The sequence below is a fragment of the Urtica dioica genome, chromosome 7 (genome assembly GCF_054948205.1).
Source record: "Urtica dioica subsp. dioica isolate 48M chromosome 7, U.dioica_male_clone48M_v1_H2, whole genome shotgun sequence".
NCBI classification, from domain to species: domain Eukaryota; kingdom Viridiplantae; phylum Streptophyta; class Magnoliopsida; order Rosales; family Urticaceae; genus Urtica; species Urtica dioica.
In genome coordinates, this window is record NC_142762.1 from 38,026,720 (window position 1) to 38,041,832 (window position 15,113).

General features: G+C 35.7%; 4 long non-coding RNA genes across 4 annotated transcripts; all 4 read right to left on the reverse strand.

The window, feature by feature from the left end:
• Positions 1 to 4,818: 4,818 nt before the first annotated feature.
• Positions 4,819 to 7,505, reverse strand: LOC149391337 (uncharacterized). The gene is made up of 3 exons (XR_016300233.1): positions 7,107 to 7,505; positions 6,932 to 7,003; positions 4,819 to 5,159 (listed from the first exon to the last, which is right to left on the reverse strand). It is a non-coding gene; the product is annotated as an uncharacterized LOC149391337 (long non-coding RNA).
• Positions 7,506 to 10,210: 2,705 nt separating this feature from the next.
• On the reverse strand, positions 10,211 to 11,836 carry LOC149391338 (uncharacterized). Its single transcript, XR_016300373.1, has 3 exons — positions 11,728 to 11,836; positions 10,877 to 10,996; positions 10,211 to 10,780 (listed from the first exon to the last, which is right to left on the reverse strand). It is a non-coding gene; the product is annotated as an uncharacterized LOC149391338 (long non-coding RNA).
• Positions 11,837 to 12,052: 216 nt separating this feature from the next.
• LOC149391339 (uncharacterized) lies at positions 12,053 to 12,758 on the reverse strand. The gene is made up of 3 exons (XR_016300000.1): positions 12,610 to 12,758; positions 12,272 to 12,504; positions 12,053 to 12,192 (listed from the first exon to the last, which is right to left on the reverse strand). It is a non-coding gene; the product is annotated as an uncharacterized LOC149391339 (long non-coding RNA).
• A 718-nt stretch (positions 12,759 to 13,476) lies between these two features.
• LOC149391340 (uncharacterized) lies at positions 13,477 to 14,736 on the reverse strand. The gene is made up of 5 exons (XR_016300341.1): positions 14,476 to 14,736; positions 14,250 to 14,374; positions 14,061 to 14,169; positions 13,876 to 13,960; positions 13,477 to 13,672 (listed from the first exon to the last, which is right to left on the reverse strand). It is a non-coding gene; the product is annotated as an uncharacterized LOC149391340 (long non-coding RNA).
• Between the last annotated feature and the right edge of the window lie 377 nt (positions 14,737 to 15,113).

The window sequence follows — 15,113 nt, forward strand, 5'->3', positions numbered from 1 at the left end:
AATCCACGATTGCTACCATGTCACAATGAAGAAACGCACATTTAAGGCATGGTCTACGAATTTTGTAGCAACTAAGGTGACTCCGATGTTGTCACGCCATATTATCGGAGCTAGAGGAAGTTCCACGCATGTGCGAGTACGCAATACTCGGCCTCTGTACTTGAGCATGCCATCGCATGTTGCTTACGTGAAATCCAAGACACCAAACTACCACCAAGAAATACGTACAAGCTAGACTATTTTTTAATTTATCGAATCCGTAGGGGAAAAATGCGCTAATTGTCAATGCTCTTTAATATTTTTCTCATAAATAACACTAAAAATTAACATTGGTACTCCTGAGTAATGGTCTCCTTTTGTAAATGCATGGGTTTGTCTTCAATATTTAAAGTTTAAAGTATCCTTTGTAATTCATATTCAAGTGTCCAATATAATTACTATTATAAACATTCATCTTAAGTACGAATATATTTCTATTGTAATAATAAAAAAAGGGCCAAACTTCAATTTCTATCAAGTTTTTTTTTTTTTTTTAAGAAATAGAAAAGTATTATTAATATGTAAAATGGATATACATCATACGTGAGTTGTGTTTTGGCCTAGAACCGGACCGCACGCAAAACAAACATGCCAAACCCATAGAAAGAGGACCGAAAAGAAAAACAACCACCAAACCAGAAAAAGTGTTTTCTTTACATCATATATTATAGCCCTAGCCAATCTCTAAGGATGATTTTTTATACTCCGGCGATATAGAATGAAGCCATAATAAAACCATGTTTTGATTTGCATTCTCAAGAAGTGACATTCCATTGTTGGAAAAGACTTCCATCAGTGACCCTCCTTAAATTCCACAATCCAACCAAAACACTGACTTTGATGGCCTCAACCCACTTTGAACCCTCATGTGATTTTGGTGCAGATGAAACAAGTCGTTGAATTGCGGCTTTTCAGTAACCACGATATTATAATTTCAAAAAATTTCACCGACGAAATTTGAAAAATATAAGCAAAAATAAAATTTCAACACTATAAAATTTTGTTAACATTCTTCTCGATTAGTCATCGATCACCAACATCTTTATCACTAACTACACTTATGACATATGTATTCTCTAGTTTCTCAAGACTTACATGAAAAATAAGAAAACTATCATCAATATGAATGATCGAGACTACTATTTATAAAAGAAATTTGCGAGAATAGACTCCCTTCGAGTTAATTGCAACACCGTCACCAACTCTTTTCGGTGGCTTATGATTTATTTACTTGTGGCTCACCAAACCTTCAAATAATGCACTATGCTCGTCAAACCATTGGTGATAGAATTGACCTCTCATGTTTAAGCTCTAAGACCTCTTAACTATACTCTATTGGAAGCTTTGACATTCTCTTTACTTCCCTTTATCCATTGACGTTAAATTGTTTCAACTTTTTGATTTTTTTTTTTAGTCTTCAAACCTTTCATATCGAAAAAAATGAATTACCCTCATTATTATTTTAGAACTTTGAGGATAGTGATTTGCACTTACTACTACCGTCACGGCGTCACCAACTCTCAGACTCCCACATAAATACTATATATTTTTACATATTACATTACATTTGATACTTTAAATTCTTCTTTTTGTAGGTGCATGTTTACGTGAAGAACCAAAGATAGCAATTCTTCAGAGCCAAAAGTCTGATTAGCTATATATAAAAATAAAAAATAAAAAACTATATCAAAAAGATAAAGTCAACTTCGAGACAAATCTCAAAGCTCTTATTTTAAGCCAAAATCTAAAAAGTTCATTTAGATATATTAACCACGGTTACGTTAAGCTGATTAAACGCAGTATAGAAGAAACCGCTATACTCATGGACATTTTAAACCAAGAAAGCAATAAAAAGTATCAAATATTTATAAATAAAAAGTATTGCCTAAATAACAAAAACATACAGTATAGACTAAAAATCATATCACACAAGGAAAGAATAAACAACAAACAAATAAATGGCACTGATATGATCATCATACTCAAAACCAATATTTGATTATGCCACGATCATCAAGCACGACACAAAATACAAGTATTTAAAGCCACACACCACAAAAATAAAAGACAACTCATTGAAGAAAAAGTAAACCAAGTAAACAATAATGAGTACAAGCTCAAAATATACTCATAAGGCTACATCTTCAAAGTACTATCATGCGCAAATTCATAGAAACCAAACAAAAAATGGAGAATTTGCATGAACGACACTACAAAGGGACCTAATTATAATATAATTAATATAGAACATAAAAGAAGATGGTAAAGCTAAACAAACAGTACTGTATACATACATCTAGAGATTCAGTCATAAAAACCAAGTAAAAACAATCTACGAGATTCAAACATACACTACATAGAATCATTATGTAATTAAAAATAAGTTAAACACACCTAATAATAATTAAATAAGAGTTACAATTTAATAATAAAAAAATTACACAAATATTAATAAGGTATACACTACTACTCGGTCGACCTATTTCCATAATTCTCCCATATATGATCAATTAATGCATTTCGAAGTGATAAATGAGCTTCTCTATTTTTTATTTGCCGATTTGAGTTCTATCATTGATCCGGATACACATGAGTTCGGTCCGAGCAAGTAAGAATCATAAAAAAGAGACAACCACCACCACAAGATGCACCTAATTGTCATGATCAAGTTTTTGGTAATTTTGGAAGTTCAAGGTCCGATTTGCCAGATTGTCAGTCTATTTTTATTTTCATTTAGTATAGTTGTATCTTGTATTTAATTTAAATATCAATGTGATGCAATTTTTTTTAATTTGTGTAGTCTAATTTATTTGTACTCTTCAAGATAATTTGTGTGTTTTTTTATTCATACACTAGCAATTATATCAATTAAATTATTTGGATCCTCAAAAATTTAAGGATTTGAGATTTGAGGGTAGTGTTGGAATGGTATGAGGGCACCTCAAATTTGAGGATATGAGGATAAGGGGCTTTGGTTGGAGATGCTCTAAGAGGTTAAATCATAGAGTACCATAAAAATCTAAGAGATTCAATCCCAAAAAAAAAAATCAGCAATAAATGCAAGGAAGCCAAAAGACATAATATGGATATTCATGCAAGACCAATAGTCTTGATACTTGACCTCCACGAAGACCGAGAATAGAAACTTTTCTCCAGGAATGATCGATAATCCAAGCATGGTGTGACGGTAATCAGACGGATCTCCCAAAAAGGAATATGTTTTCCATGCGCAGAAACAAATAGTTGTTCACATATAAGAATTCACCATTCACAGATCATACCCATCCTCACAGCCAGAAAGTGAGACAGCCAGGGATCCAATATCAAAGCCCAACGCAAATCAGTACTCACCAAAAAGAAGTGTTGACCAACGACTCATTCAATTCCCTTATAACCAGAAAAGAAGCTTGACATCTGGAAATACGTGTCTGTTTATATACCAAAACGTCCTAAATTCCACCATTTAACATCAAATAAAGGGCACAAAAGCACCTAGTACCGGCTCAGAAGCAAATCACCATCCCAAAATATAAGTAATCAAACCAAAATATAAGACACTTGAAGTCAATACACGGTCCCAAAATAAAAGCAACTAAACACATGACATAAGCCCCTTGGAGAACTGATACCATAGGGTGTGTTTGGTAACATTTTTGTTTTTTGTTTTTAAAAACACAAATTATGTTTTGTTTTGTTTTCTAATTTTTAAAAAATAAAAACATGTTTGGTAGTCGTGTTTTTGTTTTTTATTTTTAAAAATAAAAAACAAAAACATGTTTGGTAATCATATTTTTATTTTTTGTTTTTAAAAATAAAAAACAAAAACATGTTTGGTGATCACATTTTTTTTTTAATTTTTTTTCTTTTTGAAAAACATGAACGTGTCTTACGTGACTTTTTTTTCGGGATTCAAGAACTTTCCGATATCAAATTACAAGCAAGACCAAAAAAAGCTATAAACAAAACAAAATAAAAAAAGCAAACCGGTTTTAAAGAAAATAAACTTTTGTCTAAACAATTGTTCTTGAAAAAAAAATATTCTCGCATAAGCAAATAAAGGAATTCAAATGTCAATATAAATTCGTCCTAAAAAACAAATAATAAGTCTCAATTGTTACGGCGGCGTTGATTTGCATTCCATATGCGCTCCGCTATTTCATCTCGCATGTGAGCCATTTGACGCAATTGTCCTTGAGTGACATTAATCTCTTCAACATCTTGAGTTGTGGTGGTAGATTGGACATCATCTTCCTCACCTTCAATGTCAATAATTTCATATTCTGCAAATAAAGCATCTTTATTGTCGTTCATTCTTATGAAATAGTGAATCGCACAGCAAGCAATCACAATATAACGTTGTGTAGAGAATTTATAAGAAGGCATTGCTTTTAGGATGGGGAAGCGAGCTTTCAACACACCAAAGCAACGTTCAATAACATTTCTTAGTGAAGCATGTCGACGATTAAAAAGTTCCTTCATTCCTTGAGGAGGTCCACCTGCCCTATAATGACTTAAATGATACCTCTCCCCACGATATGGTGAAAGAAAACCAGGCATATTTGTATAGCCAGAATCAACAAGATAATATTTTCCTAATTAGAAAAAAAAAACACATGTTGGTATAATAATAGAAATATATCAAATGTTTATACGTTAATAATTTTAATTTAATGAAAACTAACCTCTCGGGGCCATCGGGAATTTTAATTTAAGAATATTTGTATCACAACACATAACAACTTCAATTAGACAAAAAATAGAGTAATGATCTTTACCCGCGAAAGTTTATCCCACACATCCTCTGTGGCAGTAACTTGTCCAGTCACCGCATTATATCCAATACCGGTTTGTTGCAATAATAACTTGAAATCCTTTTGCTTTTGCTTTAGAAGGTTAAACTTGTTCCTCAGTTGTACATCGCTATAGCACCTCTTTGTTTGAGCATAAACATTGTCATGAATGCGTCGCCATGCGGACTTTGAAAATGTTGTAGTGCTCCTATTTCCTTTCAAGACCTCTTCTTCCATAATATTAATGAAAATCTCTTCATGTCTTGAGTTCCATGTTGCAGCTTCTTCATTACTACTAAGGTCAATGATATCGTTTCCTATGTTTTCCATCTATAAAAGTGGTGATTAGTGTTTTGACCCAATCGTATTGACATACACAAAATAGAACCACTCGTTTACCGAATCTTCCTAAATCAAAGGAATTGACAGACATATTTCTACACCATATAAACTATACTCCACAGCTATAAGCGCGCAATATGACTTATGACGTTCTATATAGGCACATAACATGACATATGGTTTACAATAATGAATGGACCACAAATGTCTGCTTATAACAAAGGGCATTTTATTAGAGCACCAAAACCAAATAAGAAGATAAAAAAGGACCCTAATAAATTGTAATTTATCTCATCATCAACACGTTCTAAATCAAACGGCTCATAGGAACAGCTTGGAACCAAAACGACTTTTTTTTTAAGTCAAAGAAAATTATTTTAAGAGTATCTCATCATAAAAGTTGGTGAAAAAAAAAAGTTAAGATATCTTCATCAAAATGATAAGACAGTAGTGACAAGCTAGCTGTTATGAAGAGTATAGTAATATCAATTGGGTATTGAACTCAAGATTGGGGCAACCAGAGAACGAATGTGGGAAAAATAGTACATATCCACACTGCAAAAATAATATAAAAATCACATAACACGCTTCAATAAAGAGCTTAAATAATCCAAGCCCAAAAACAAAAAATGTGTCCCATTCTGTTAGTTTTCCATTTTTAATAAACCAAGTTTATAGAGAGAGACAGAGAGAGAGAGAGAGAGATATGGTCTAGTGTCAAGCTCATACTTGATATAATACTTTTAAGACAAACTGAAATAATTTCCGAGCACAGTCATACCAGTTTAGATATGCAGTGACTATAAACAGCAGTTTCATCAACGATTCATAAAAAAGGGAAAAAAAAGAATAAAAAAGAAAAAAAAAAACTTTACTCGAACACCGGATCAAATGCACTTCTGAAAACATTCATATTTAACATCTTCAAGCTATAACACATACGAAACGGATTGGAAAACACGCCGGAGCGAAGAGAACATACCAAGGTGAGTTGTGATTCAATATAAAAATAATAATTGTTGTTCACTGTAATTGTGAGTTGTGATTCAGGTTTGCATATTGGCATATGGTCAAACTGGTTCCGGTAAAACCTATACGATGATGGGTAGCCCAGAAGCTTTGGAGCATATAGGATCGGTACCTCGTTCACTCAAACAAATACTCAAAGCTACTCAGGCTCTCGAGTCCCAGGTTTTATAGCCATCTCAAGACTTCAGAAAAAAAAAAAAAAAAAACAGATTGAAAGATATTCATAATTGAGTGATTGCAAATATAGCCATCGAAATGAATTTATGGGACAAAAAGACTCTGAGTGGCAATGAGTGATTGATCCAATTCCCCCAACTAAGATTGGTGTCATGTCTACAAAACATACCCAACTTCCAAACGCACCAAAAAGATAAAAACACTGTCCGAAACTTTGCTCCTGAGAACTTATAATATACACACACAACAGTAACAACAAAAACAGACACAACATGACAATGGCCAGAATGATTTTTCTTCTCCTTCCAAGTAACAAAAATTCTGACAGTCAAGACTAAAAGTAAAAATAACTATATTTGTAGGGGAGGAAAAAAAATTGACAGAAGATACATTTCCGGGCCGTCTCCAACCAGATTCAACAGATGTTTTAGACCAAAACAAGTCCAATAACACTTCAATTGCATGAATCAAGTCCAGAAATTAAAAAGCCCTTAACATAAAAAAATAAACCCTAATTCTCGGATTCAAAATTGGGGAAAAATTCAATTCCTTACCAGATTCCGCAAGATTGAATTCCCGGGTCGAGATTCTCTTCCTCTTTTCTGTCCAAACTTACGCCGGATATCCTAGAGCACACGACCGAAAAGAGAAGGAGAATAAGGGTTCAAACCCTAGAACTCTCTTGAAGATTTTCGGAGAGAAAATTGAGAAATTGAACCCAATCCTTACCTCCAATGGCTTCTCCGATGTTCTCTCTCTCTTTTCCGGTGGTTTTTCTCGGTCCGACGTCTCTGGCTCGCTCGCGGTTTTTTTCTCTCCTCCTCGACGTCGGTCCAGTTCAGAATCTCGACGAGCTTCTCGATCGCCGGGGAGTTCAGCCTGATCTTCTGCACCGTGTCGTCGGAGAATCGTCTCCGCGGAGAATCGTCTGGCTCGAAGAAGAGAAGAAGAATCGAGAAATGTTTTTTTTCTCTGGCTCGAAGAGTTTTTTCTCTGGCTCGAAGAGAAGTGTTTCTGTTTTTAAAAATTTTGAAAAACAAGTTTTTTTTATTCTCTAATTTTTGTTTTATTCTCCCTCTTATTTTTAAAAACAAAAAACAAAAATAATTTTATCAAACACGTTTTTTGTTCTTAAGGTCATTTTTTTATTTTTAAAAACAAAAAACAAAAAATAAAAACGTTACCAAACACACCCATAGTGACTCGCCACAGGGAAGAATCCGTACAGAAAAACTGAGAACCAAATAAGTTCTAACCACTGATCAATTCCGCAACCAGGTGTCGCACTAGGATCATGGCAAGAAACTTACATAAGAGAAACCCGATATAAAGAACAAATCAACATCACTCGGTATAAATGCCCAAACCATCTTGAACAGAAAAGTATGCACAAAGGAAATATACAATCTCGCACCTGAGCAACCTCACAGAGACCAATACCTTGAAGAAACTGCGTCCCAATCCATGTAGTTCTCAAAACAATTGCGAAATCTTGACTGATTTGCAAAATATTAAATTTCAAATAAAGAAATTGCTCAACTGCACAATGAAACGTGATTTTAATATTTTATTTGGCTGCAATTTTATTTAAGATACTTACCTCCTCCGTCCCTATCTTGCCCTTATCCATTCACCGACGCCACTTCGAACATCGTTTCGATGTCTCTGACAGAGGATCCGCACGCAGACTCACCACGTTCCGAATTTTGACACTCGGCCCGACTTCACCATGATTTTGTCCCATTCCGGAGTGGGTCCCGAGCACAAGGCCAGGTACATCTTGGAGACCTCACAGGCTGTGAATGCACTTTGTGGGACTTTGTGAAAACAGAACTAGTATCGAATAAGACATCCATGGAATGCACATTAATCTTTAAATTTACAAATTAGAAAATACGTAAATCATTTCAACACAACTAGTTCATTTTAAGAAAATTCCCTTCTACTTTACTGAGATGATATGTATACATAAAACATGAAACTTTTAAAAGCATACAAAGGTTAGTAAGCTAAAAGGTAAAATAAAAAATGGTATAAAGGACGTGCACGGCCAAAAAAAATAAAGATAAAAATGAGAATATAGAGTTGATCTGAGTCAGAGGCTTCTTTACCGCAACAAGCCATTTGTCTTTGTGTATAAAGTCGGCTCTGGTACGAATAGAAACTGAGTCCCAATCCATAAAGATATGTCATGCTTGAGTAAGAGAGAAGCCATGGAAATAAATTCGCTTTTGCTAAACTGACCCAGACAATCTTGAAAGATGAGAAAAAAGCAAGCCAATAGACCATTCAGCAGAAAATCAACCGATCACAAAAATAGCAAAATCCAAAAGCATTGGTTTTGTGTCTTGACCATATCTGCAAAGGAGTAATTCCACAAGAATTTAAATTTAAAGCACACCAAGACATCACTCGGCTAATAAAGTAGTGATCCTATTTTAAGGCTTTGATGCCATGGAAAAACAGTGGCTAATACTGATATAAAGGATTTTCATGAGCCTGAAACCTTAAACTATGTATAAAATTAACAAAAAATTGGCTACGTAAGCCACCTAAGCTATAGGAATTGTAAATTAGCCAACCTTTGGTAAATACTTTGTAAATAGCTAATTTGCATACGTGGCAGCCTATTAACTACCTTTTTACATGTATGACTGAGTTAAATAAGTCTTTTATTAATCTGTTAATAAGTTAACTTGGTTATTTACAAGAAATTAACCAAAGGTGGGTTATATCCCAATTCACAATAACCGTGTGGCTATATAACTTAATAACCCTAAAATTAAACACACATAAATATAGAAACTCAATGGGGCCACAAGTTTTCATATTATTATTGTAGGTAATAGCATGACCGACTACATCATAGAATAATAGATAATAAAAAAAAAGTTATATGTCCCTACCAACCAAAGGAAGGTCAAGACAATCTACAAGGCTTACAAAGGAAACTACCTTCATATATAAATAATATAACAAAAAAATTAGAAGATAATTCGATCAATATCACAGTAGAATATACCTAAATTTATTGATATTATAATGTCCTAGCTTATGTTCTCATTGTGAATTTCCTTCCAGCTCGAAAAGCACAACAATAGCTCAAATAGCAGTTTTTTTATTATTAGAAAGGGAATTAAGTAGATATATTACCCATCAAAGGTCACGCTTACTAAAAAAAATCTTAAGTTAAAGCCCTATTCTGAAAACTTTATGACAAAAAAATGAGATACTCGGGGAGCCACTCACATGGCCGTGAGCAAGGTTTCATAAACCCTGGAAGCTAAAAAACATCATAGAATACTTACTATAAAGAAGTAGAGATAGAGAAACCTTGGGCTATTAGAACTTACAGTTTCCCTTCCCGCAATCACGAATGCTGATAACAATGTATCTGTTTTGAGCACAACTAGTTACTGTGAGAAGCAACATATTGGATTATGGCAACGAAATCACCTCAAAGTAGAGGTAAAATAGCAAAGCACGTGAAGAAACTAATTCGTCGAGGCATAAGATAAATGATTCTGTATCATTCACATCTTGCTCAAAATAAAACTGGAAAAACACATCACTGTTGAGTTATATTATCTAGTGCAACAATAACCATTTGAAAAGAAGTAATAAAGACAAGAGATTGACTCCGACTGACACAGATCAAAACGCTTCAACTAAAAAGAGGCAACAAAATATAAAAGTAAAATTGGCAACAAAATCACTTCAAAGTATAAGTATCAAAACACAATAAGAAACTGAGTCATCAAGGCATAAGAGAAATGGTACTGTAGTCATCAAGGCATAAGAGAAATGGTACTGTAGTCATCAAGGCATAAGAGAAATGGTACTGTAGTCATCAAGGCATAAGAGAAATGGTACTGTAGTCATCAAGGCACATGAAGTAACTGAAAACACATCAATGTTAAGTTTATTCGGTGCTACATTAACACTCGTAAATAAATAAATAAAAGAACCAGAGATCGATTAGGACTAACACATATCAAAGCGCTCCGACTAAAAAGAGCCAATACACAATAAATATGTACAGATAAAGTACATCATAATAGAATCGAGCTAGACGGAGGTTCATAAACGGAGAAGATAAATGTGTCAGGGGTTAGCTATGTTATCATGACTTTACATAATGTCTGGTTATTTAACTTTCTTTTTCTACAAAAATGAAGCAAAACTTTCTATCAGCCCTGGTGCCATTCATGATTTTTTTTCCTTATATGGGTTATGCCTATGCTTTGATATAACTTCATATACAGACTTTTAATTTGTCCCATAGGCAGAGGTGATCGCAACAGATTTGCTTCGGCTCATTCAAAAGGGAAAAATACCAACCTATTCTGACCTTTTGAAAATTGAGTGAAGTGATCCTCCCAACGCCATTGAAATCCCGAGTCCTAAAGCAGTGAGACAGAACTAATAAATCTCTGAAAACTTGAAGATATATTCGCGTCCAAAAGCTGACAAGAACAGTTTTCAAATGAGGATCCAACCTGCTTTGCACTGAATCTCCAATTCCGGCCAGATTTCCTGTCACGAGAGAATCGCTATATCACATCTTCACCTCCACCATGATGAATTAACAACGCAAATTTGAATCCATAAGCTAGTATCTCCATGAAATATTCCACAAAGACGAGAGATTGTTTAGAAAACATAGACAAAGTGACGTGTAGAATATCGCGTATTTATTCGGCATAATGACAACAGTAATAGTAAGATTCAGTCAGACGTTAGCTAGAGGCCAACGGGATATAAAGCCTGGGCCTTATAGTACAAATTTTGAACCATGCTATATCTAACACATTTACCCGCATATTTGTAAATCCCATGATACATGCCCATTGAGATATCAACAAATGAAAGAAATAATCAAATAATTAAAAAAAAACAAACAAACAAAAAAAACGACAGTACAAGAGAATAATCTCACTTGATATTCATATTCATAAGGAATATTTTCTTTTTATTTCTGAAGTTAGTTAAGGAAAAATCTCAGAAGGAATTTCCGTCCCCAAAACAAATTACAGTTATTTTTGTTTGAAATGAGAAATGAAAACTGCTTAGTTTGTGAACTTCTTTTGTGAGATGAAGCATAATACTTTCAAACAAAAATAATTGCACATGTAAAACTCAGTGCTTTACATAGTTCCCATCTCTTATCTTAGTAACGCAACAAATTAAACAAGCAGATTAAGAAGATGAGTGCCTAAACAAAGACAATAAAACAGAGTTAAGAGAAGAATACATGTCTTCCTCTTCCACTTCGTGTGATGAACACATAGAAGGATACATGGCTATTAAACGAGCAGATTTCAAACACATAGATATACAAACAAATTACCTCAAAAGCTGAATGAGATTCCTCATCATGCTCTGTCCTTGGATAGTGCTCCTAACCGACGAGGAGGTTGTTCTGGTCAAACTGGACCTTCGTGTTCAAAAGACCAATCCATGACTTACAAAGAGCATAGTAGAAAAGACCTTCTGATTAAATTTGAATTTTGAGAGGTTATAAAATCCACCAACATGAAAAAAAATGCGTCGATAACATTATGTCCCTCAATGAACAACTATTCCTAACATTGTGTTTCGAAATTCTTATAAAGGGTATATACTTCTTTTCTTGTGCAGGTTACCTCTCTCTAGGTAATCACTTGACTGACATTGTACCGTGAAACACAGGTTTCAAAGTTTCATAAATCATCGAAGGCACAGAAATCTCCTTTTAGTTCTCAACAAAGGATCGATAGGTACTCTCCCACTGGTCTGGTACGGAATTGTCTAGAACTCGAAGCCATAATTTCACCTGTAACAAAAAAAAAAGGCCCACACTAAACAAACATAAATTCTCACATCAGTTCTGAGATTATGATAGTTTCACATACCTTTATGCAGGTCACGACTCCCGGAAATGCTCTCGACTAGGTTTCTCGAACCATGAAATGTGTTCCTTCCTACAGGATATACCTTCACAGCAAAAATACTGGGGAGCTTTGAATAAGAAAAAGCTTGGATCCAAAGCCCCAAGTCCTTCTTCATGTCTGGGATGTTCAGCAAAGTGCCCAGCTAGACTGGGATGTTCAGCAAAGTGCCCAGCTAGCCTAATTCAATGTTGCATCTAGCGCAAAAAAAAAAAAAAAAAAAAAAAATAGAACATGGTCAATTACATACAATAATAGATACACTGATCAGAAATCGGATAATTATTGTCTTATCTACTAACCTGAGAGTCATCCCATAACAAATGAGGTTCTTGAGAGCATTGGTGATGTTTATTCCAGGGTATCATGACCGAAGCGAACAAACTTCTACGAGTAGTCAACTCTGGAGGCCGACCACCTCTTCGATGATGCGCTCCAACTATGCGCAATGGGAGGTCAAGTTGGCCCTTCCTTGAGGCAATTGGTAAAGGTAACTACTAAGCAATTCATAACAACGCCGCTTGTAGAAACCAACAGCAAATAAAAGAAGATATTATTCACATATACTCTTATTATTAACTAAATTGTCACGTCATCAATTTAGCTAATTACAATTTATTAACTATTTGTTAGCTAGAATACAATTTACAAGTTCCATATGGCTTAGTTAGATTTAAGTGCACTCTCATCTCTAGGTGTAGTATAAAAAATCTAGGGAAATAAGTTTCTCATTAGCAACTTCCTATTAAAAAAAAAAAAAAAAAACTGATTTTTTTTTATGATCCTTTAATTCACGAAAAATGACCTCAATCATTCTTCATCATCAGCAATGGCCCGATCCGATGGAAGCCCAATCATACCCGTCATACCTGCGAACAATACCCAAAATTCAAATGGTTTTCTTACCCGTCATACCTGAGCAGTCCCAGCCTCGCCGAAGTGGTCTGGCCGATTCTTGGCCCGCACGCACTGCGGTCGAGACTCGGTGGAAGGTTCGCGTGCCTCACCGCCGACTGCGGCTCCGGCGACACTGGTGGAGTTCACGCTAAGCAGCGTGGAGGGGCTGGACTTCTTCGACGTGAGCCTGGTGGACAACCTCCCAGTCGTGGTGGTGCCACATGGCGGGGCGGGGCGTGGAGGCCCAAGGGGTGCCTGGTGGACCTGAACGGGCGTGTGCCCGGCGGGGCTCAGGGTGGCGGCAGGGGCGCGTGGCATGCCGCACCGCGTGCGAGGCGCTGGGGGACCCGAGGTTCTGCTGCGGCGAGGCATATTCGCTGGAGACTTGCGGGCCGTCGGAGTATTCGCTGTATTTCAAGCGGGCCGTCGGAGTATCCTTGTGGGTCGCGACAGCAGGGAATGACCCGTCTGGATAGATTTTAATTTTATCTCAGCACAACTAGTCTCTGAACTATTCTAGCATGCTTGTGACATCTTGGTTCTTGATATATTTCTACGAAATTCAACACCTGAACAACTTTATAAGTTTTTTACACATTTGTTGTTCTCTGATCAACTATGTCAATATCAACTAATGTCACTCACAAACATAATCATTCATTTTTTTTTACCTGAAATTCTTCGAAATCATCAGCTTGATCCCACAGGTCCTTTGTCTTCATTATTTAGTCCATAGCAGTGTCCAATCAAATTCAGCTTTGGAAACCAAACAAACATCAAGCTTATTAAGTTTTAGTGTAAATTAACAAACTTTATTCTAGAGACAGAGATCACGGCAATATATATTTCTACGTACCTGTCGAAGCTTCGCAAAAGCCACTGTAAGTAATGCAATCATCGTCGGAATCAGCCTTGAGGAACGCAAACGCGTCGTGCTCTGTCAGCGAAGCTCTGCGTAGTAGATACTGAAAACAAAAAAACACAATGAATACTAGAAACATTTTATAGAGAGAAATAAAACAGAATGTAAAATAATCAAACTGACCTTAAACATGCCAAAGACTGCTTCGGTCCAAATAGTCTTTAAGGAGCTTCTTATAACCGTTGGGATTGAGAAGCCAAATGAATCGACCCCGCAAACGTTCCGCGATGGTTCCGATGACTAACCCACTTTTAAAAAAAAAAAGACATTTATTTCAAATAAGAACATTTTAAGAAAAAATAAATAAATATGGACATCTACCAATATAAAAATGGTTTTGCGAACCAACCTTGTGGGCATCTGCATCGGTGTACTGATGAGCCGTGTCGTAAGACGACATGAAGCCTTGTGACCTAAGGAACTTGTAAACATGCCAGCTTTTGCAGGGTCACAACTTCCAGAAGTGCTCTGGACTAGGTATCTCAAACCATGAAATGTGTTCCTTCCTACACAATATACCGTCGCAGCGAAAAAGTACGGAGCTTCGAATAACAAAAAGCTTGGATCCAAAGCCCCAAGTCCGTCATCCCCTGGGACGTTCAGCAAAGCGCCATGCTAGCCTAGTTCAATATCGCATCAAGCCCAAAATAAATAAATAAAATGAATTAGAACATGGTTAATTACATATGATAATAGATGCACTGATAAATTGGATAATGACTTACATGCTAACCTGGGAGTCACCCCGGAACTAACAAGGTTCTTGAGAGTATCGGGGAGAAGTCAACTATGGGAGGCCGACCACCTCTTCGATGACAATGGGAGGTCAAGTTTGCCCTTCCCTGAGGCAATCGATAAAGGTAACAGATAATACAATTCATAATAACGCATCTTATAGATATCAGAAAATAAGACAAGATAGTGTTCACATATACCGGCAGACAAGATAGTGTTCCTCGGCTTCAATTTCTCGTATGAGGTTGCAGT